The sequence below is a fragment of the Tamandua tetradactyla genome, chromosome 23, assembly GCF_023851605.1.
Source record: "Tamandua tetradactyla isolate mTamTet1 chromosome 23, mTamTet1.pri, whole genome shotgun sequence".
Classification (NCBI taxonomy): Eukaryota; Metazoa; Chordata; class Mammalia; order Pilosa; family Myrmecophagidae; genus Tamandua; species Tamandua tetradactyla.
Window position 1 is genome coordinate 18,238,242 of NC_135349.1, and position 23,630 is coordinate 18,261,871.

The window sequence follows — 23,630 nt, forward strand, 5'->3', positions numbered from 1 at the left end:
TTGGTATTGTGTTGAATTTGTAGATCAATTTGGGTAGAATTTAGATCTTCATGACATTTACCTTCCTATTCATGAACACAGAATGACCTTCTACCTATTTAGGTCTTCTCTGATTTCTTTAAGCAATGTTTGCAGTTTTCTTTGTAGAGGTTTTTTAAATCCTTGGCTAAGTTTATTCATAGATACTTGATTATTTTAGAAGCTACTGTGACTGGAATTTTTTTTTCAATTTCCTCTTTGGTTAGTTCAATACTAGTGTATAGAAACAAAATGTATTTTTGCACCTTAATTTTTCATCCCATCAATTTGCTGATTTTATTAGTTCAAGTAGCTTTGTCATGAATTTCTCAGAATTTTCCAACACAGGCTCCTGTAATCTGCAAATAATCAGAGTTCTACTTCTTTCTTTCTAATTATGATGCCTTTTATCTCTTTTTCTTGCATAATTGCTCTAGCTAGAACTTATGGCACAATGTTGAATAACAGTGGTGACAGTGGCATCCTTGTTTCGTTCCCAATCTTAGGAGGAAGGCTTTCAGTTCTCTCACCAATGAATATGATGTTGGCTGAGAGTTTTTCAAATATGGCTTTTATCATGTTGAGGAAATTTCCTTCAATTCCCACCTCGAAGTGTTTTTATCAAGAATGGATGCTGATATGGGTTAAAAATAAATAAATAATGGGGGAACAAATATTAAAATAAATTTAGTAGATTGAAACGCTAGTGATCAATGAAAGGGTGGGATAAAGGGTATGGTATGTATGATTCTTTTTCTGTTTTCTTTTTATTTCTTTTGCTGAATTGATGCAAATGTTCTAAGAAATGATCATGATGATGAATATACAACTATGTTGATTGGTTTTATTAATTTAAAAAATTTAAAAATTTTTTAAGAAATAAAATCCTGAAACATAAAAGGCTTATATACCCCCCCCCCAAAAAAAAGAAAGAAAAAGAATGGATGCTGAATTTTGTCAAATGCCTTTTCAGCATCAAATGAAATGATCCTGTGAATTTTCCTTTTACTATTAATGTGGTGGATTATATTATTTATTTTCATATGTTGAACCACTCTTGCATACCTGGAACAAACCTCACTTGGCTATGGTGTATAATTCTTTTAATGTGCCATTGGATTCAATTTGCAAGTATTTTTGTTGAGAATTTTTGCATCTAAATTTATTAGAGATTGGCCTGTAGTTTTCTTGAAGTATCTTTATCAGGCTTTGTTATCACAGTCATGTTAGCTTTGTAAAAATGAGTTAGGTGGTATTCCTTTCCCCTATATTTTTTGGAAGACTTTGAGCAGGCATGGTGTTAGTTCTTCTTGGAATGTTTGGTAAAATTCCTCTTGTCCTGAACTTTTGTTTGTAAGGAGGTTTTTGATGACTAATTGAATCTCTTTGCTTCTGATTGGTTTGTTGAGATCTTCTATCTCTTCTCAAGTCAATATAGGTTGTTTGTGTGTTTCTAAGAAATGGTCCGTTTCAACTAAGTTGTCTAGTTTATTGGCATACGTTGTTTATAACATTCTCTTATTTTTTTTTTTAATTTTTTCAGGGTCCACTGTAATGACTGCCCTTCTCATTTCTTTGATTGTATTTATTTGCATCTTCTCTCTTTTACTTCTTCAATCTAGTTAAGGGTTCACCAATCTTGTTGACCTTCTCAAAGAACCAACTTTCACTCTTATTGATTCACTCTACTCTTTTTTGGTTCTGCAACTCATCTATTTCCACTTCAATCGTTGTTACTTATTTTCTTCTACTTGCTATGAGGTTAACTTGCTGCTCTTTCTCTAGTTTCTTCAGTTGTTCAGTTAGGTCTTTGTTTTTAGCTCTTTTATGCTTTGTAATATAGGTGTTAAGAGGTATAATTTTCCTTCTCAACATTGTCTTCATTGCATCCCATAGATTTTGATATGTTGTATTCTCGTTTTCATTGATCTTGAGATATATACTTGTAATATCTTCTTTGAACTCCTGTTTAAGAGTGTGTTGCTTAATCTCATTAATACTTGTTTTGTGCCCCAGCACATGATCTAACCTAGAGAATCATTAGCACTTGAGAACAATGCATTTCCTGTTGTTTGGAGGTGCAACAATCTATATATTTCTGTTAGGTCTAATTCATTTATTGTATTATTTGGGTTCCCCATTTCCTTACTGATCCTGTCTGTTTGTTCTATCTATTGAAGAGAGTGGTGACTTGAAGTCTCCCACTATTACAGTACACATCCCACATGGACTGTTCCCCTCGGTTTAGCCAGTGTTTGCCTCATGTGCTTTGGAGCACCTTGCTTGGGTGCATAAACATTTATGATTGCTATTTCTTCCTGGTGAATTATCCCTTTTATTAATACGTAGCATCCTTCCTTGTCTCATCTGACATCTTTGCACTTAAAGTCTATTTTGTCTTGTATTGGTATAGCTATTCCAGTTTCCCTTTGGTTACTGCTTGCATGGAATATCTTTTCATTTTTAATAATGCAATTTTACTGAGAAACATTCACACAGCATAGAAACCATGTGGAGAATATAATCACTGGTTCACGGCACTATCACATAGTTGTGCATGGAGTCCCATGATAAAATCTAAAACATTTTCATTACTCCAGCAAAGAAAAATTTTTAAAATAACCCTAATCCTCCTATATTTCTTACCCACCCATATTACTGACCCACAGTATTGGTGCGGTACATATGAAAATATTACTCTTAACTATATAGCCCACAGTTTGCCATAGGTACATTTTTCCCCTATACCCCTCTATCATTAACTCCTATAACAGTGTTGCCTATCTGCCCTAGTTCATGAAAGAACCTTTTTGCATTTGTACAGTTAATCGTAGACAATGTCCACCACAAGATTCACTGTGTTTTACATTCCCAAGTTTTAACCCCAACTTTCGTTCTGGTGACACACATGACTCTGAACAACCCCTTTCTACCACACTTACACACTATTCAGCACTGTTAATTATACTCCAATAATATGCTATGGTTACCTCTGTCCGTCTCCAAACATTTAAGTTCACCCTAGTTAAACATTCTGCATATATTAAGCAACCGCTCCCCATTCTATAGTCTCATTCTATATCCTGGTAACCTATATTCTATATTTTATGTCTATTAGTTCACATATTATAATTATTTAATATCAATGAGATCATGCCATATTTGTCCTTCTGTATCTGGACTTATTTCACTTAACGTAATATCCTCAAGGTTCGTCCATATTGTTGCATGCTTCAGGATTTTACTCCTTCTTACTGCTAAATAATATTCCATCATATGTATATACCACATTTTGTTTATCCATTCATCTTTTGATGGAAACTTGGGTTGTTTCCAACTTTTGGCAATTGTGATTAATGCTGCCATGAACATTGGTGTGCAAATCACTATTCACATCCCTGCTTTCTAATCTTCCGGATATATTTCAAGTAACAGGATTGCAAAGTCATAAGGCAACTCTATACTTAGCTTCCGGAGGAAGTGCCAAACCATCCTGCACAGTGGCTGTACCATTTTACATTCCCACCAGTGGTGAATAAGTGTTCCCATTTCTCCATATCCTGTCCAACACTTATAGTTGCCTGTTTGTTTAATAGTGCCTATTCTAGTAGGTGTGAGATGGTATCTCTTAGTGGTTTTGATTTGTACTTCCCTAATAGTTAGTGAAGCTGAGCATCTTTTCATGTGCCTCTTAGCAATCTGTATTTCCTCTTTGGAAAAAATATCTATTCATGTCCTTTGCCTATTTTTTAATAGGGTTGTCTTTTTGCTGTTGAGTGGTAGGATTTCTTTAAATATACTAGATATCAAACCCTTATCAAATCTGTGGTTTCCAAATATTTTCTCCCATTTAGTAGGCTGCCTTTTCACCTTTTTGACAATGTCCTTTGAAACACTGAAGTATTCGATTTTGAGGCGCTCCCCTTCATTTTTTCTTTTGTTGCTTGTGCTTTGGATATAAAGTCTAAGAAAGTATTGCCTATTGCTAGATGTTTCTATATATTTTCTTCTAGGAGTTTTATATGGTAATGGGTCTTATGTTTAGGTCATTGATACATGCTGAGTTAATTTGTGAAAAGGGTGTGAGATAAGGGTCCTATTTCATTCTTTTGGTTATGGATACTCAGTTCTCCCAACAGCATTTATTGAAGACTATTCTGTCCCATTGAGTGAGCTTAGGAGCCCTATCAAAAATCAACTGACCGTAGATCTGAGGCTATATTTCTGAATTCTCAACTCAATTCCACTGATCAATACATCTGTCTTTGTTCCAGTACTATGCTGTTTTGACCAGTGTGGGTTTACAATATGCTTTAAAGTCAGGAAGTGTAAGTCCCCTACTTTATTCTTCTTTTTAGGATTTTTTGTACTATTTGAGGGCCCTTACCCTTCCAAATAAAATTGATAATTAGCTTCTCCATTTCTGCAGGGTAATCTGTTGGAACTTTGATTGGTATTACATTGAATCTGTAGATCAATTTTGGTAAAATTGGCATCTTAATGACATTTATCCTTCCGATCCATGAACACAGAATGTCTTTCCATTTGTTCACGTCTTCTTTGATTTCTCTTATCAATGTTTTATAGTTTTCTATAAAAGTCGTTTACATCCTTAGGTTTATTCCTACATATTTGATTCTTCTAGGCACTATTATAAGTGGAATTTTTTTCTTGATTACCTCCTCAGTTAGCTCATTATTAGTGTATAGAAACACCACTGATTTTTGCATGCTGATCTCATATCCCACCAATTTGCTGAACTTGCTAATTAGTGCAAGTAGCTTTGCTGTCATTTTTTTCCTGGATTTTCTAAATATAGGACCATGTCATCTGCAAATAGCGACAATTTTTCTTCCTTTCCAATTCGGATGCCTTTCATTTCTTTTTCTTGCCTAATTGCTCTAGCTAGAAATTCTAACACAATGTTGAATAGCAATGACAGTAGGCATTCTTGTCTCGTTCCCAATCTTAAAGGGAAAACTTTCAATCTCCCACCATTGAGTATAAATGTTAGCTGTGGATTTATCATATATGCCTTTTATGATTTTGAGGAAGTTTCCTTTGATTTCTACCTTTTCAAGTGTTTTTATCATGAAAGGATGTGAAATGTTTTTTCTGCATCAATTGAGATGATCATGTGGTTTTTCCCTTTCAATTTCTTAATATGGTGTATCACATTAATTGATTTTTTTGTGTTGAACCATTCTTGCATACCTGTAATAAAACCCACTTGCAGTGTATAATTCTTTTGATGTGCTGTTGGATTCTATTTGCAAGTGTTTTGTTGAAGATTTTTGTATCTATACACATTGGAGAAACTGGTCTTAAGTTTTTCTTTTCTTGCAGTATCTCTATCTGGCTTTGGTATTAGGGTAATATTGGCTTCATAGAAGAGTTAGGAAATGTTCTCCCTTCAATTTTTTTGAAGAGTTGAAAAGAAATGGAATTAATTCTTTTCGGAATGCTTGTAAAATGCCTGTGAAGCTATCTGGTCCTGGGCTTTTCTTTGTTTGCAGGTTTTTGATGATTGATTTGATCTCTTCACTTGTGATTGGTTTGTTGAAGTCCTATATTTCTTCTTGAGTCAGTAGGTTGTTTGCATGTTTGTAGGAATTTTTTCATTTCATCTAAGTTGTCTAACTTGTTGGCATACAGTTGTTCGTAATAATCACTTATGATCTTTTTTTATTTCTTCGGGGTCTGTGTAATGACCCCTCCCCCTTTGTTACTGATTTATTTGTAGTTTCTCTCGTTTTGTCTTGTCTTGTCTTTTTTTTTTTTTTGTCTTGTCTTATCTAAGGATTTTTCAATTTATTGGTCTTCCCAAAGCACCAACTTTTGGTTTTATTGATTCTCTCTACTGTCTTTTAATTCTTCACTTCATTAATTTCTGCTCTAATATTTTTATTTCTTTTCTTCTACTTGTTTTAGGATTAATTGGCTGTTCTTTCTTTAGTTCTTCCAGTTGTTCAGAAAGGTCACTGATTTTAGCTCTTTCCTCCTTATTGATGTAGGTGTTCATGGCTATAAACTTCCCTCTCAGCACTGCCTTTGGTGAATCCCATAAATGCTTATATATTGTGTTCTCGTTTTCATTTGACTTGAGATATTTACCGATTTCTCTTGCAATGTCTTCTTTGACCCACTGATTGCTTACCAGCACTTTGTTTAATCTCCACATAGTTGTGTATTTTCCAATTCTCCATTTGTTATTGATTTTGTGTGGAATATCTTTCTCTTTTTCCTTTCAACCTATTTGTGCCTTTGGATCTAAGATGAGTCTCTTGTAAATAGCATATAGATGGATCATATTTTTAATCCATTCTGCCAATCCCTGTGTTTTGATTGTGGCATTTAATCCATTTACATTCAAGGTTATTACTGTATAGGCAATTCTTGATTCAACCATCTTATCCTTTGGTTTATATCTGTGAAATTTATTTCTCTCTTTTTACCTTTTAAGTTATTCTTACTAATATTCTTCAATTCTTATCCTCCTCCAGATCTCTCTCTCCTGACTTTTTCTCCCCCAGCTGACAGAACTCCCTTTAATATTTCTTATAGGGCAGGTCTCATGTTAACAAATTCTCTCAGCATTTGTTTCTCTGTAAAATTTTAAACTCTCCTTTACTTTTGAAGGATAACTTTGCTGGACAAAGAATTTCTGGCTGGAAATTTTTCTCTTTCAGTATCTTAAATATATTATACCACTGCCTTTTTACCTCAATGGTGCCTATGAGTACTCAGTGCTTAGCTTTATGTGGCTTCACTTTTCTATTCCTTCTTTCAGAATTCTCTCCTTCTCTTCAGCATTTGACATTCTGATTAGTATTTATGTGTCTTGGAGTGGATCTATTCTATTTGGAGTTTGTTGGGCTTCTTTGATTTGCATATTTATGTCTTTTATAAGGGTTGGGCAGTTTTTCCAAATTATCCCCTCAAATAGTTTTCCTAGCCCTTTTCTCCTCTCCTTCTGAGATACCAATGGATTCTAATATTTACGTGTTTCATGTGGTCAGTCACTTTCCTGAAATCCAATACAAAGTTTTCCATCTTTTTCATCAATTGTTCTTTTGTGCATTCAAATTCAGTTGCTCTGTCCTCTAGTTCACTAACTCTTTTTTCTGTCTCTTCCAATCTATTGTGTTTTCCTAGTATATATTAAATTTGATCTACAGTATCTTTCATTTCTGTAAGATCTATTTTTCTAGTTATTTTTCAAATTCTTCTTTATGCTCTTGTATATTTTTGATATCTCTTTAGCCATCTCACTGAAGTTATTTAGGAGATCTGTTTGTACATCTTTGATTACTTGTTACAAACCATTTCTCCACCTTTTTAATTTGATCATGTGGCTTGCCCATATCTTCTTGCTTCTTTACATGCTTTTTGATTTTTTGCTGGTTTCTTGGCATTTGATTATTTTGATAAAATGATTTTGACGTTGATTTCCCTAGCTTGTCTAAGATTTTTAGTTGCTTGGTTTGCACTTTGACAACTGGTTTGTCAGTAATTCCCAGCCAAATCAGGGCCAGGGCCTAACACAGGAGGTGCAACACTTTACAGAAATATGCTAGAGGATGGACAGAAAAGCAGCTTGCCAGACTGCACTTTCCCAGTCTTTGCAGCAGCAGGTGCTCCCGGGCCATCTTTTCCCCACAACCCCAACTCTCCCCAATTATGGCAGCCGGCTGTGCAGAGATCCGATCAGGGAACAATCCAGTCAAGGCTGCAGGTCTCCATGCATACTGGACGTCACCAGCTCTGGGGGGATGGGGGGTTGGGCACTATGTACCCTGGCAGCGTTTCCACTTATGGACACAATGAGTCTGATGATTCCCAGACTCCTGCGTGGAAAGACTGGCTGTGAGACTGAGAGCACACCTGGCTGTGGCCAGGAGTACATTGCTTTTTGCTGGCCAGCAAGGCCCATGCTGGTGTGCACCCGTGGGCGTCAGAATTTGGGGAAGGACACCTGACGCTGCAATGAAGCTTCCTCACCCCTGCCTTTCTGCTCAGGTACACAGGAGTGCCCTGGGCCTCTATGGAGAAAGGATCATGGCAGCAGGACCCAGAGGGTCTCTCTCACTGGCACTTGTCAGATTGGTTTATGAAGTGCCTAGCCTCAGCAAACCACATATGAAGACATTAGAGTGTAATGGGTCCCAGTAGGGAGGCTTACCTTGGCTAGGTCACACTATTATGCTATAGGCTCATAAGTTATCAATACATAAGAGCTTTAGAAATCAATCATTTCATGTATCTCCATACCTGAAAGAAAAGCATTCATAATCAGGTAGAAAATCTGACAGCCCATCTTTATCTCAGAAACTATCCAGGTTGATCCCATCATGCCTCATGTCAACACTTACCTGTCACTACTAGAAGGTCAAGATTCCTAAATTATCCATCTTTGTATGAATCTCACATTGCTCTGTATTTTACATTAAAATCCAATTTCTCATTCTTCTCTCCTTCCAAACCCTTCAGCTATTCCTCTAAAATTCCTGCTCACTGATCAATAAACTTTTTACTTTTTAAAAAAATCTCTTCTGCTTTCCCTTAGCTCTTCCTTGACAACATTAATTCCCTTGTCCATTCACATGGGGACATTTTTTCTCTCACACTCCTCATTCGTCCGAGCCAGAAAGGAAAATACCCTCCCCTTTGCTTCTCATTTTTGTTTTCAGGACTTTGCTCTTTTCCTCTTACAAAACAACTTGCTCCGTAGAGGTAAGCTTCGATATAATATTATACATGCCTGGGCTATCACTCACTGTTGCCACCAAACAGCCCTATGTTCACACTTACGGTCACACCTTCACACATTCTCATTCAAGGAAGCTCCTGGTTTACTATCTTATATAACCACATCAATCACGATGTTACTAACTCCAACTCAAGTGCCCGTTCCCACAATAAACCCTCTACCTTGTTGTCACCAGAAACAGAAGGAGAATGGGACAGAAGCAATATCTGAAGAGATAATGATCAAAAATTTTCCAAAACCGAAGAAAGACACTAAGCCATAGATTCAAGTGCTGAGACATAATCTGGACATATAAAGAAAAACTCATGCAAACACATCCATAGTACAACTCCTGAAAACAAAGAAAATTAGAAATTTTATAAAGCAATCAGACAAGAACTCTGTATTTTCCACATGATTTTTCTGTTAACCTGCACTTCTCTAATGAAAAGTAAATTTAAAGTTTTTTTTTAATGCAGTGGGTGGGGAAGGAGATACATTACTCTTAAAACAGCAATAAGACTGATAGCTAACACATCAACAGAAAGGAGGTATCAAAAGACAATGAAATGCCAGCCTACAATTCTATACTCAGTCTAAACATACCGAAATGAAGGTAAAATACTTTACCAAATAAAGATTGAGAGAAGTGCTGAAACACAATCTGGGCACACACCAGCAGACCCACACTAAACAAAATACTCTAAGAAGTTCTTCTGGCAAAAGGAATTCCAAATAGAAGCATGCAAAGCTAGAAGGAAAGAAGATGGAAAGGAGAAGTATGAAGGAGATCTAAATGAATACTGACTATACAAAACAATATCAATGTCTTGTGGGGTTAATAGATATGTAGAATTAAAATAAATGACAAGTAGATAAAGGATAAATATCCCAAGGTCCATGCACGACCTGAAAAGTGATAAAACAATTTATATTTGACTTTAATAAGCCAAGGATGCATGTTATAATCTCTAGAGTAGCTACTAAAAGAATATAAAATAAATGTATAATGAATAAGATAATATAGTGGGAAAAAATGAAATGATAAACAATGTTCAATTTATTCAAGAAAAGAAAAGAAAAATGAACATGGAACTGGTGAGAGAAACAGAAATCATATTAATTTTTTTAATAGGAGAACTTACAATTTTTATTCTATCTACATTGGCGTTTACAAACTTTTTACCAACATGCATTTCTCTCTCTCTTTTTTTAATGTTAAGAATAACATATAGTCAGGGTGTGAGGGTAGTTTAGTGGTAGAATTCTCACCTACCATGCACAAGACCTGGGTCCAATTCCTGGCCCATGGACTTCCCAAACAAACAAAGAAACCAACAAAACCAAATAAAAAATACAACAAATGGTGCTGTAATAATGGGATACTCACATGGAAAAAAGAAGAAATGTGACCCTGCCATACAGCATACAAAAAAAAAATTAGAAAAAAAAGAACGTATATACAAAAAAGCAATAAATTTCAAAGCGTACCACAATTAGTCATAGAACAGATTTCAGCATTTGGAATGGGTTACAGTTCCACGATTTTAGTTTTTCACTTCTGGCTATTCCAAGACATTGGAGACTAAAAGAAATATCAATATAATGATGCAGGAGAAAGTTTTTTTTTAAAAACATGGAATGCTTCATGAATTTGAATGTCATCCTTGTGCAGGGGCCATGCTAATCTCTGTACTGTTCCAATTTTAGTATATGTGCTACCCAAGCAAGCACATCATATTAGTTTTAAATCCAAATATATCATAAATAAATTGACCATATATAAATGGCATATAAACATACCTACTAAAAACACTATCAAAATTTATAGGAGGCAGTTGAGAGGCTATCCTGGGGGTTATTCTTATGCAGTAAGTAGATATCACCTTGTTATTCAAGATGTAATGGAGAGGTTGGAGGGAACTGCCTGAAAATGTAGAGCTGTGTTCCAGTAGCCATGTTTCTTGATGATGATTGTATAATGATATAGCTTTCACAATGTGACTGTGTGATTGTGAAAACCTTATGTCTGATGCTCCTTTTATCTACCTTGTCAACAGAAGAGTAGAACATATGGAATAAAATTAAATATTAAGGGCGGGCCGCGGTGGCTCAGCGGGCAAAGTGCTTGCCTGCTATGCCGGAGGACCTCGGTTCGATTCCCGGCCCCAGCCCATGTAACAAAAAACGGAAAAACAAAATACAATAAAACAAGAAAATGTTTAAAAATGTTTCCCTTTCTTCCTTCCTTCTATCCTTCCTTCCTTCTCTCTGTCTTTCCTTTAAAAAAAAAAAAAAAAAAAAAAAAAAAAAAAAAAAAAAAAAAAAATTAAATATTAAGGGGAACAAATGTTAAAATAAATTTAGTTTGAAATGCTAGTGATCAATGAAAGGGAGGGGTAAGGGGTATGGTATGTACAGTTTTTTTTATTTTCATTTTATTTCTTTTTATGTCATTTTTAAATTTCTTTTTCTGAATTGGTACAAATGTTCTAAGAAATGATCATGATGATGAATATGCAACTATGTGATGATATTGTGAATTACTGATTATGTATGTAGAACAGAATGATTATATATTAAAAATGTTAAAAAAAATAGAATCCCTTTAACAATAGCCATTTAAATGCATTTTAAAATACTGGGTCAACTTAATACCAACTAAGGAGAAAGACTATGATGTAAGATATTAGAGGGACTTATAAATGTGACATTCCAATAAAAAATTAGGCATCTACTGAAAACAACACTCGTAAGTTGCTGTAGGCCGTCATGAATCCAAGCCTTATTAACGAATGACAAATAATAATGCTGGTGTTGTCATTTACACGTTAACATTTAATGAACCAGCTTACTTCCATCCAGCTCTCAGGCCTAAGACACAAACCAGGCTTCATCCTAGGCCTGTCTGCTCTGTCTACAGATCCAAGGAAAGTTTCTTCTTTTATAAGGCTTTCAAAGCAGCATTGAAAGCCCTTTCAGCAAGGTATGCACACACACAGTCAGTTTTAAAAGAAGACTCAAATACACTGATCAGGGCTCACTGCTACAAGGCAGCAGGATGAGAAGTGAGAGTTTACTGTGCGCCAGGCATTGTGTGATGCAACCAAGCCTGGAGAAGGAGCAGGCCAGCTGGACAGGGGCTGCAGGCACCAGCTCCATGAGGCACTGAAACATGACAGGAAGCCTAGTTTTCAAGTATGGAGAAGTCAGGCCCGAACATGGAACTTTTTATATGTTAACTAGAAATTGCAAATATCCAATAGGAGAGCAGTCTCATATTGATTGTAGTGGTGGATACATAACTATGTGATTATGCCAAGAGCCATTGATTGTACATTTTGGATGGATTGTATGGTGTATGAAAAAAACTTACGAAAAAAAAAAACTTATTGTTGACTTTGAAAACATATGGTCTTTATAAAGAATGCACAATAACAACAACAAATACATATATATATATATGTATTTATATATATAAATTGGTACTGTTTCCACTGGAAAAAAAATGTATAGGAGGCAGCTGTCTTTAGAAGGAATTTAAAACCATCAATGCAAGTATTACTGATCTAAGTATCAATCTCAAAAAGTTAGAAAAATAACAGCAAATTATTCTCACCTAAAGTAAAAGAAACTAATAAATGTAAGAGAAGTAGTCAATGACACAGGAAACAAAAGTAGAGCAAATCAAAGATTTATAAAAGTGATCAATAACTACAAGATCTGTCAATTAAAAAAAAGAGAAAAATAATACCAGGAATGAGAAAAGGCCTACAAAGCTACAGATGACACTTAGCCAGAGAAGAGTCTCCTGGCCCCTTCCGTCAGTATATTCCATTGCTTATACTTTCATAGAACAAAGCTCCTTTCCTTGAGGGTTTTATCTCACATTACCAACATGCATATTTGCGTTCATTAATTTCTGTGTCTCCTGCACTAGTCTATGCTCCTTAAGGAAAGGGATCACTCACCACTGACTACTACTGTGCTAGCGCATGGTAGGAAATCAATCCACGTATTTAAGAAATACTTAAGAGTCCCCACTATGTGTGTGATACTGTAGTGGGTGCTGAGAATGTAATAATAAACAAAATCAACAAAATTCTATGCCCTCATGGAGTTTACACTCTAGTGGAGGGAGAGATAAACAAGTAAAATATATATTACGTTTGATAGGGATAAACAGAAATAAAGTGGGGAATGGGGATAGTTAGTACACGGTTGGAAGAACTACAATTACACCTCACATTTAAATTTAAAGTCAGATGGTCAGGCAAAGCCTCGCTGAGGTGAGAACAAACCATACACACCAGGCAGGTTTGAAAAAACAGCTGAGGAGCCAATATGGAAGGAGCAAAGTTACTAAATGAAGGAAGGGGAGAGTAACAGAAGATAGAAGGTTTGAGGCAAGGGTGGCAGCATAATGTATAGTCTTTAGAGCATTATTATTATGACTTTGGCTTAAAATGGGGAGCCAATGGTTTGGCTCAACAGTTTGGGCCACTGTTTATATTTTTTAAACAATCACTCTGGTACAGTGTTGAAAATAGACTATGAGGAGAAAGGGTAGAAATAACAAGTCCAATTATGAGGCTACTTGAATAACCCCAGCAAGAGATTATGGTTGCTTGAACCAACATGGTAGCAGTGGAGGTGGGGAGAAATGGTTAGATCCAGGTAGAGCCAGCAGGACTTGCTGACAGACTGGATGGGCAGTGTGAGACAAAGGACATAGTCTAAGATGACACCAAAGCTTTCAACCTGGGGGGCTGGAAAGAAGAGTTGATATTTTCCAAGTTGGAAAAGATGGTGGAAAGAGAAGGCTTTGGGGGAAAGATCAAGAATTCAGTTGTGGATATAATAACTTTGGATTGCCTTTTATAAACCAAAGTGGAGAGGTCAGATAGGCAATTGGTATGCAAGTTTCCAGTGTAAGCTGGAGATAAAAACTTGGGAGTTGTCAGCAAATGGATGGTATTTAAAATCCTGAGACTGAATGATATCACCAAGTAACCTTTGATAAATGAATCAATCAATGACTAATAAATACATGATTATTAACCATAAGAGTTGTCAGAAATGATAAAGTACTATAAAACTCTGCTAACTTAAGCTTCTGTTAGACTGCACCACAACTGTGCTATCTGCTTTGGGTTATAAGAAAAATCTTTCTTTCTTTTCAATTATTCTCATACAGCACCTGTGGGGAAATATTGCCCAGTCAGAATTAAGGCAACCTATTTGTTTTCCCTTAACCGGCACCATAAATTATCTGCATTTTTCCTTGAAATGAGTGCTTTCCATGTCTTATCAAAACCTGGCTGACACCATAGCAACAGCAGGGGTAAATATGGGGGGAGGGACAAGAGTTAAGAGGAGGTTTAGATGTCCTATTTGGTGAGCGTGTGTTCATTGGTTATCTTTCTCTTGGGAACAATGAAATAACCTAAAATTTAGAGTATTGATGGACTCTGGACTTTGGGCATTTTACATGATACTTAATGAATGCAGATGCTGAAGGATACACTGAGAAGCAGACTGGCAAACGATGCTGTATATGTATGATCGAATATTGTGCTGTTACAAAAAGGAATGAAATCATAAGGCATGCAATGATGTGACTGAACCTGTGGGACATTTGGTGAGGCAAAATAAGCCAGAAACTAAAGAATAATTATTGTATGATCTCCTTCAGAAAAAGCTTATTAAAAAACAGGGGCCTAGATTGTAAACTCTTATAGCAAACACATTAAGTCCGGAGTGGTAATTATTATTTCTGGATTTTGAGAGGTTGTTTTATATATGCATAACCTGTTATTTAGAGATAAGAAGGAAGCTGATCAGGTCGGGACTGAGGTAATTCAGAACACAGAGGTAAGAAGATATTGTCTATATTTTAGAACCACACTTACTCTGTGATCAAAAGGAGAAAGATTTATTCTGTGCAGAACCTAAATTCTCTGTAGTACATAATCTAACTCAATCCGTCCGGATAGCTCATTTGAACAATCCAAACACAGGGAGCCCTGAATGAGGGCCTTTAATCCTGTATAGCTTAATGTAATGCCTGGATACATCCTAGAATATATTAAGCAAATAATCAAAAAAGTATTGGCAAGCCCCTTTATGGATGGGAGAAAAAAATATGGAACTATTTAACTTTACCACCAGGGAAACCCCTGAAACTGTGTCAAACATTAGGGACACCCAAATCCATGGGTCAAGCCCTTGCTCTTGAGGCTTCCTCTTGTGAAGTTTATGTATATAGCAGAGAAGCTTAGCCTACCTATAGGTATGCCTAAGAATTACTTCTGGAGGACCTCTTTGGTTGCTCAGATGTGGCCTCACTCTCTCTAAACCCAACACTGCAAGTGAAATCACTGCCCTCCCCACTATGTGGGATATGACAACCAGGGGCGAAAGTCTCCCTGACGGCGTGGGAGATGACTCTCAGGGAGAGTCTGGCCCTGACATCATGAGATCAAAACTTCCATCCTGACCAAAAAGGAGAAAAGAAGTGTAACGAACAAAATATCAGTGGCAGTGAGAGTTCAAATGCAGTCGGAAGGCTACTCTGGAGGTTGCTCTTGCACAAGCTTTAGTTAGACATTACCACTTATCTTAACTTGCCGAACCCCAACCAAAACCATTCCGATCAATCCTAAAGAAACCTAGGGCAATAAATGAGATTCTACAAAGGATAGGCACTAGGGTAACTTCAGAAACCTACCTCCAGATGGGTCCCTGGTCCAGATAAGTCCTGAAACCTAGAGGGCCCAGCCTCTCTAGAACATCAGCTAGTTCCATCTCACTACCCCATATAACTGACAGCCCTTCCAAAATGAAAAATTTAGAATGGCCATAGCCTAAATACCTCTAAAGAGTGGGATAGAAAGATCAAAGGTGATGGTAGAGTTATATAGAGAAGGTAGGGTTTAACAAACAAATATGACTGCTGAATCATTAAATTGATATTTCTTTTAGTCTCCGGTATCTTACAGCAGCTAGAAGTAAAAACCTGTAATTGTGGAATTGTAACCCATACCAAACTCTGAAATCTATTCTACAACTAATTGTTGTGTTGTGCTTTGAAATGTATTGATTTGTATGTATGCTATTTTTCACAAAAAAGAAAAAAAGTTGTGATGATAAAACAATATTCATTCCTTCTATCCTCCTGTGTTCTGGGGCAGCTAGAAGGAAAAATCTGAGATGATGGTATCGTAGCCCATGACAAACTCTGGGATCTGTCCTATAACTACTTGTTGAAGAGTGCTTTGAAAACTATTGCTTTTTTCCTTCTTTGCTTTGTACATATGTTATCTTTTACAATAAAAAAGCTAAAAATAAATAAATATAAGAAATAAAAATAAAAAACCTGGCTGACAAAAGTGCTCTTTGTGGAGAGTTTGAAAAAATCCCAACTACTCTTTTCTTTTTTTAAATATTTTTATTGTAAACAACAAACAACATACAAACATTCTTGATATACAAACATTCTTGACATGGTTACAATCAATGGCTCACAATATCATCACATAGTTGCATATTTATCTCCATGATTATTTTTTTTTAACATTTGCATCTCTCCAGCAAAAGAAAGAAAAAAGAAAAAAACTCATATATGCCATACCCCTTACCCCTCCCTCTCATTGACCACTAGTATTTCAATCTACTCAATTTATTTTAACCTTTGTTCACCTTATTTGTTTATTTCTTACTCATATTTTTTACTCATCTGTCCATACCATAGATAAAAGGAGCATCAGACACAGGGTTTTCACAATCACACAGTCACACTTCAAAAGCTTTATCATTATACAATCATCTTCAAGAAACATGACTATTAGAATACAGCTCTACAGTTTCAGGTACTTACCTCCAGCCACTCTAACATACCATAAACTAAAAAGGGGATATCTGGGTTTGGTTCCCGGTGCCTGCCCATGTTAAAAAAAAGGGGGGGATATCTATATAATGCATAAGAATAACTTCCAGGATAACCTCTCAACTCTTAGCCACTGACACTTTATTTTGTATCATCTCTCTTCCCCCTTTTGGTGGAGGAAGTTTTCGCAATCCCTTGATGCTGAGTCTCAGCTCATCCTAGGATTTCTGTTTCACATTATCAGAGAGGTTTACACTCCTGGGAGTCATGTCCCACGTAGAGGGGAGACGGCAGTGAGTTCACTTGCCACGTAGGCTGAGAGAGAGAGGCCACATCTGAGCAACAAAAGAGGTTCTCTGGGGGTGATACTTAGGCCTAATTTTAAGTAGTCTTAGTCTATCCTTTGCAGGGATAAGTTTCATAGGGCAAACCCCAAGATTGAGGGCTCGGCCTATTGATTTGGTTGTCCCCACTGCTTGCAAGAATATCAGGAATTCTCCATATGGGGAAGTTGAATTTTTCCCTTTCTCACCATTTCTCCAAGGAGACTTTGCAAATACTTCTTTATTCACTGTTCAAATAATTCTGGGATTTATCAGGGCATCACACTAATCTGGACAAACCAACAAAATCTCATGCCCTATTCAAGGTTCCATGTACTTATGGTGTTCAATTAAACTGTCCATTAAATTAAATTAGGAAATACACAAGTCAAAATATAAATTTTGTACCAAATAAACATTTCTTGCTTTAGTCTCATACAGAAAGTGAAGTTTTAAAATATGAATGACCATCTATTTTCAACACCCTACAAAACACATTCCTTTGTTTTTCCTCATGCAAAACAGGTTTTAATTTGGACATTTAGTTACTATCATTGTACACTCTAGGCATTCCTAAATTATACTATTTCAGTCTTTATCATCTATCTCGCCTTCTGCCAATCACTCATATCTATGGGTTTGATTCCTAAGCATCATCAGAAAGTTATTGCCTTTGTACAATATTTTCTCTCCAATTAAAACTGCTTGCAGGACTTCCGGAGAAGATGGCGGCTTAGTAAGACGCGCGGGTCTTAGTTCCTCCTCCAGAAAAGCAACTAAAGAAACAGAAACAATACAAAACAGCTCCCGGAGTCACGACAGAGACCAAAAAAGACAGCGTACCCCATTCTGAAACGGCTGAACGGGTAGGGAGAATCCACTGCTGTGAGATACCCGAGGGGTGCACGTTTTCCCGACTGGGGTGGCTGGCGTCTGGGGTCCCCTCCACGCACGTGGCTCCCCGGTCTGACTGGGAACGTTGGATAGCGGGGCCCTCCCGTCACGCTTGGCGTCTCGGGCCAGCTGGGCAATTTGGACCGGCACTCCCCCAAGCCACGGCCAGCGACCCCCACCTCCACGCGCGGTTTCCCGGGCCGACTGCCCCGCAGACAAACGACCGCCACGAGCGCCACCTACTGGGCAGGAAAAGAAAAACAGAGCCCAGAGATTCCACAGAAAAACCTTTCAACCAGCTGGGTCCCACACCCAGGGAGATCTGATCAAATGCCCAGACACCAGCAGAAAATAATGGATGACGCTCGGAAAATTGAAGATATGGCCCAATCAAAGGAACAAACCAATAGTTCAAATGAGATACAGGAGCTGAGACAACTAATGCTGAATATACGAACAGAAATGGAAAAACTCTTCAAAAACCAAATCAATAAATTGAGGGAGGACATGAAGAAGATATGGGCTGAACAAAAAGAAGAAATAGAAAATCTGAAAAAACAAATCACAGAACTTGTGGGAGTGAAGGACAAAGAAGAAAAAATGGAAAAAACAATGGATACCTACAATGGTAGATCTAAAGAGACAGAAGCTACAATTAGTGAACTGGAGGATGGAACAACTGAATTCCAAAAAGAAACAGAAACTATAGGGAAAAGAATGGAAAAACTTGAGCAGGGAATCAGGGAACTGAATGACAATATGAAGCGCACAAATATACGTGTTGTGGGTGTCCCAGAAGGAGAAGAGAAGGGAAAAGGAGGAGAAAAACTAATGGAAGAAATTATCACTGAAAATTTCCCAACTCTTATGAAAGACCTAAATATACAGATCCAAGAAGTGCAGCGCACCCCAAAGAGAATAGACCCAAAGAGGCGTTCTCCAAGACATTTACTAGTTAGAATGTCAGAGGTCAAAGAGAAAGAGAGGATCTTGAAAGCAGCAAGAGAAAAACAATCTGTCACATACAAGGGAAACCCAATAAGACTATGTGTAGATTTCTCAGCAGAAACCATGGAAGCTAGAAGACAGTGGGATGATATATTTAAATCACTAAAAGAGAAAAACTGCCAACCAAGACTCCTATATCCAGCAAAATTGTCCTTCAAAAATGAAGGAGAAATTAAAACATTTATAGACAAAAAGTCACTGAGAGAATTTGTGACCAAGAGACCAGCTCTGCAAGAAATACTAAAGGGAGCACTAGAGTCAGATACGAAAAGACAGAAGAGAGAGGTATGGAGTAAAGTGTAGAAAGAAGGAAAATCAGATATGATATATATAATACAAAAGCCAAAATGGTAGAGGAAAATATTATCCAAACAGTAATAACACTAAAAGTTAATGGACTGAATTTCCCAATCAAAAGACATAGAATGGCAGAATGGATTACGACCCAGCAATACCACTGCTAGGTATCTACTCAAAGGACTTAAGGGCAAAGACACAGACGGACATTTGCACACCAGTGTTTATAGCAGCATTATCTACAACTTCAAAGAGATGGAAACAGCCAAAATGCCCATCAACAGACGAGTGGCTAAACAAACTGTGGCGTATACCTACGATGGAATATTATGCAGCTTTAAGACAGACTAAACTTATGAAGCATGTAATAACATAGATGGACCTAGAGAACATTATGCTGAGTGAGTCTAGCCAAAAACTAAAGGACAAATACTGTATGGTCCCACTGAAGTGAACCGACATTCGAGAATCAGCTTGGACTATATCATTGGTAACAGAGACCAGCAGGAGTTAGAAACAGGGTAAGATAATGGGTAACTGGAGCTGAAGGGATACAGACTGTGCAACAGGACTAGATACAAAAACTCAAAAATGGACAGCACAATAATACCTTAGTGTAATGTAACTAGGTTGGAACACTGAATGAAGCTGCACCTGAAATATGGTTTTTTGTTTGTTTGTTTGTGTGTTTGTATCTTTTGTTTTTGTTTTTTCTTTTTCCTTTTTATATATATATATATATTATTAGTATTATTATTTTAATTCTCTTCTCTATATTAACATTCTATATCTTTTTCTGCTGTTTTGCTAGTTCTTTTCCTAAATTGATGCAAATGTACTAAGAAATGATGATCATACATCTATGTGATGATACTAAGAATTACTGAGTGCATGTGTAGAATGGAATGATTTCTAAATGTTGTGTTAATTTCTTTTCTTTTTTTTGATTAATAAAAAAATTAAAAAAAAAAAAAAAAAACTGCTTGCACAGAGTTTCATGTTGGTATTATGTCTTGGTAATTTCTATAGGGAACACCATAAGAACTCTGTTACTTAATTTGCTATAGGAATATTGTTGAAGACATATTCTATGTATCTCTCTCTCCTCTCTGTGAAACCCTACCAGAGAGATTTCTCTTATAATTAATGGGAAAAATTCTGCCTTCCCTGAAAAGTTAAAAGCAATGTTTCTTTTTTGGACAAGACTCCCATGAAGTATAAAATGCTTGATTCCATTTATATAACATTCTAGGGAAAGCAAAACTATAGTGAAAAAAAAGCACAAAGGTGGCTAACTCTGGGATGTTGGGGGTGGAGCCTGATGAGAAAGAGGCATGATGAAACTTTCTGGGGTGATAGCAATGCTGCATTAAGGTTTCTCAACATGTTACAACTGATGAAGAACTTAGATAAATCCTTGCTGTTAGGAGTTATCTTGTTTGCTGAAGGATGCCTGGCTTCAACCCACCAAATATCAGTAGGTACTGCCATCCCTTCCCCCACCCCAAGTTGTGCTCACCAAAAACATTTCCAAAAACAAAAACAAAACATTTCCACACATCGTCAAATATCCCCTAAGGGAGAGAATCACCCCAAATTAAGAATCATTGACTATATCTTGACAGAGTTTTGGGTTACTCAGGTGTATGCACTTTTCAAAACCCAGAGAATAAACATGTGAAATTTTTGTATTTCATTGTATGCATATTTTAGCCACACACACACACACAAATCTAAACAAGTAATGCTCTCTAGTTAATGACATGCATGCTGCAGTATTTAGGGGGAAGTGGTAGTGATGGTACAGGGGTGTATAGCTTATAGGAATGTGACAATGGGAGTACTGTAAAATGTTAATTGTAGAATCTAAGTGGAATACAGACATTCTCCATAAAATTCTTTTAACTTCATTTCAAGTGTTGGGGAAAAAATTACCATAAGAGAGGAAAGAGAGAGAACATTTGAAACACAGAGAGTAAGTAGCTAAGCAGACCCAGAGAAACATAAAAACTTTAGCAAACTGTAGGTGATTTTTAACAGCTGGAGTATATAGTGTGTCAAGGCAGGAAAGGCTGATAGAAGCCAAATCATGAAAAGACTTAAACACCAAGTAAATGAATTTCAACCAGCATATGAAAGCAGTAAGCATTTTAGACTATATTCTCATAGCCATATGAAAGGCAGAAAGAAGGGTGTGAAACTGAAAGATGATGAGGGCCTGAGTCAATAGGAATGAGTGTAGAGGCTAGAGAGTTTAGACTAAAAAAACATCAAATTAGTAAAATCAATAGGACTTAATCATCAATTGGATTTGAAATGTGGAGATAAGGAACAAAGCAAAGACCGATTTTTGTCTTTCTGGGGGCTACTGGTCACAGGGGATGTCTCACCGTAAAATGTTGGTTTAAGTAAAATGACTAATTATGTGACATTCTAATAACCTAACATCCTTGAAGCCTGGGATTCAGATATTAAAAGAGATTAAATAAAAACTCTATAGACCTGAATTTGAATTGGTAGTGTCAGTATAAACTTACGATGGATTTTTATCTTTAAAAAAATATTTTCTGTATCTGAAACAATGATCAACTCAGTAGCAAAAATACCCAGATTGTGATCTTCTAATTCCATCTCTCATTTAAAGAAACCAGGGTTCCTTGGAGAAATGGTTGATTTCAGGCAGGGGGCAGGAAATGTACAGGATGAAGCAAGAACATCTGGTCATACAGGGTAATAAGAAAGCTACTGAAAGCTATTAAATTCATGTTAAAAAAAAAACCTCCAGTATCAGCCAGAATAATTTGAGCATTAAGGATAACTGCAATGAATTGAAACGCATGAAAATTGTTTAAATTCCATAAATTCATAATGATACAAACTAACTAATTACCAGTAGAAATTCCACGGAACCAATTCATTATTTTGAAAGCTGGCAAATAATGAGAAAGAACTATGTATTTACCCTGCCTTTCCTATATAATCTGTATTACTGGGTAACCAATTAGTAGATGAAGGGAAATTTCTCTTTATATATGTATTCCAGCTATTAAATGAAGAATGAACGACAGAGTATCACCTTTTTGCAATACCTAATAAATTAATGGATTTAGACGTTGAGCATCAGATGTCAAGTAACATGACAAAAATATGTAATCTTGCCAGAAAATCAAATTTCTAGATCGAACTACCTATTTCCCAGACTGTAGGAAACTATAAGACAAACAACCAGGTTTCTTTTTTTTTATTTTTTTAAATTTCTGCATATTTTATTGGGGTTGTGACTATATGCAAACACATCTTGGTATAGAGACAATCACAGAGACAAATGGGTACCTGCCACATTTACCTGCTTTAAAATTTTTTTTCTGGTTTTCTACATAATTTTCTTAAGGATATTTTTTCTTTTCATGATTCATTATTCTTCAGAGAGTGACAACCTGGTTTCTTATACTAATAAACTGCAAAGGGAGGAGAGATGGACGGAGAACTTGTAGATTAAAAGGTATATCAACTCAACCAATTACATTGTGTTCTTCTTTAAATACTTAGTTTTCTATTTTACAAACTAAAATATTTTACTAAAGTAAAATAAGCATGGATGACATTTATGAAAAAACACATAGGATATTTAACATTAAGGAATATTATTGGCTTTCTTTAGAGGTGATAATGGTATTACAGTTATAATGAGTACCTATCTTTCTGAGGTACAGACTGAAATAAGAAATGATATTTCTTCAAAATAATAAGGGGAGGTATAAATGAAATAAAATAGATCAAAAGTTGATAACTGCTGATATAATAAATACATGAGGTTTATTACACTATTCAGTTGACTTTTGCATGTTCTATTTTTGCATATTGTATGTTTGACATTCTCCATAATAAAAAAGTTTTTAAAAAGTCTCCCGTGAAAAATCAAAACTTCAAGTCTATGTCTGGATAGACCTGAATTTGAATTTACCCTATCCAAGCTGAGATTTCTTTCTTTTTCTGTTTTTTTTTTTTAACGTGGGTAGGTACCAGGAATCTAACCTGGGTCGCTGGCATGGCAGACCAGAAACCCTGCCACTGAGCCACCATGGCCCGACTCCAAGCTGAGATTTCATTTTAACATAAAAATTGTCCTAGATTCAAATGCAAAATAATTAACTCCATGGGGATAGTTCTACCATCAGGGAACAAGACTCCCAAAGAGGGGCAAAAGGCATGGCTGAAAATAAGCTCACCATAAAAAATTACAAATCAAAGAGGGAAACTAAGTAAACGCAAACAGGAAAATCCCAAGAATGGAAATAACAGACAACCTAAAAGTGATTATGAAATTCTTGTCTAAAGTTTTTTTGAGAAATGAGAAGGAATAAACCTCAAAAGAGGGACAATTTCTCTATGAAAGTGGAAAATAAATAATATGAAAATAGCAATGGAGAGCAAAAAGAATGCTGACGCCACC

General features: G+C 36.3%; 1 protein-coding gene and 1 non-coding gene across 2 annotated transcripts in view; both read right to left on the bottom strand.

Moving 5' to 3' along the window:
* Positions 1-23,630, bottom strand: part of VKORC1L1 (vitamin K epoxide reductase complex subunit 1L1) — a 104,246-nt gene that overhangs the window by 35,378 nt on the left and 45,238 nt on the right. The window lies entirely within an intron of this gene.
* LOC143667879 (U6 spliceosomal RNA) lies at positions 10,398-10,501 on the bottom strand. Its single transcript, XR_013168186.1, has one exon. It is a non-coding gene; the product is annotated as a U6 spliceosomal RNA (small nuclear RNA).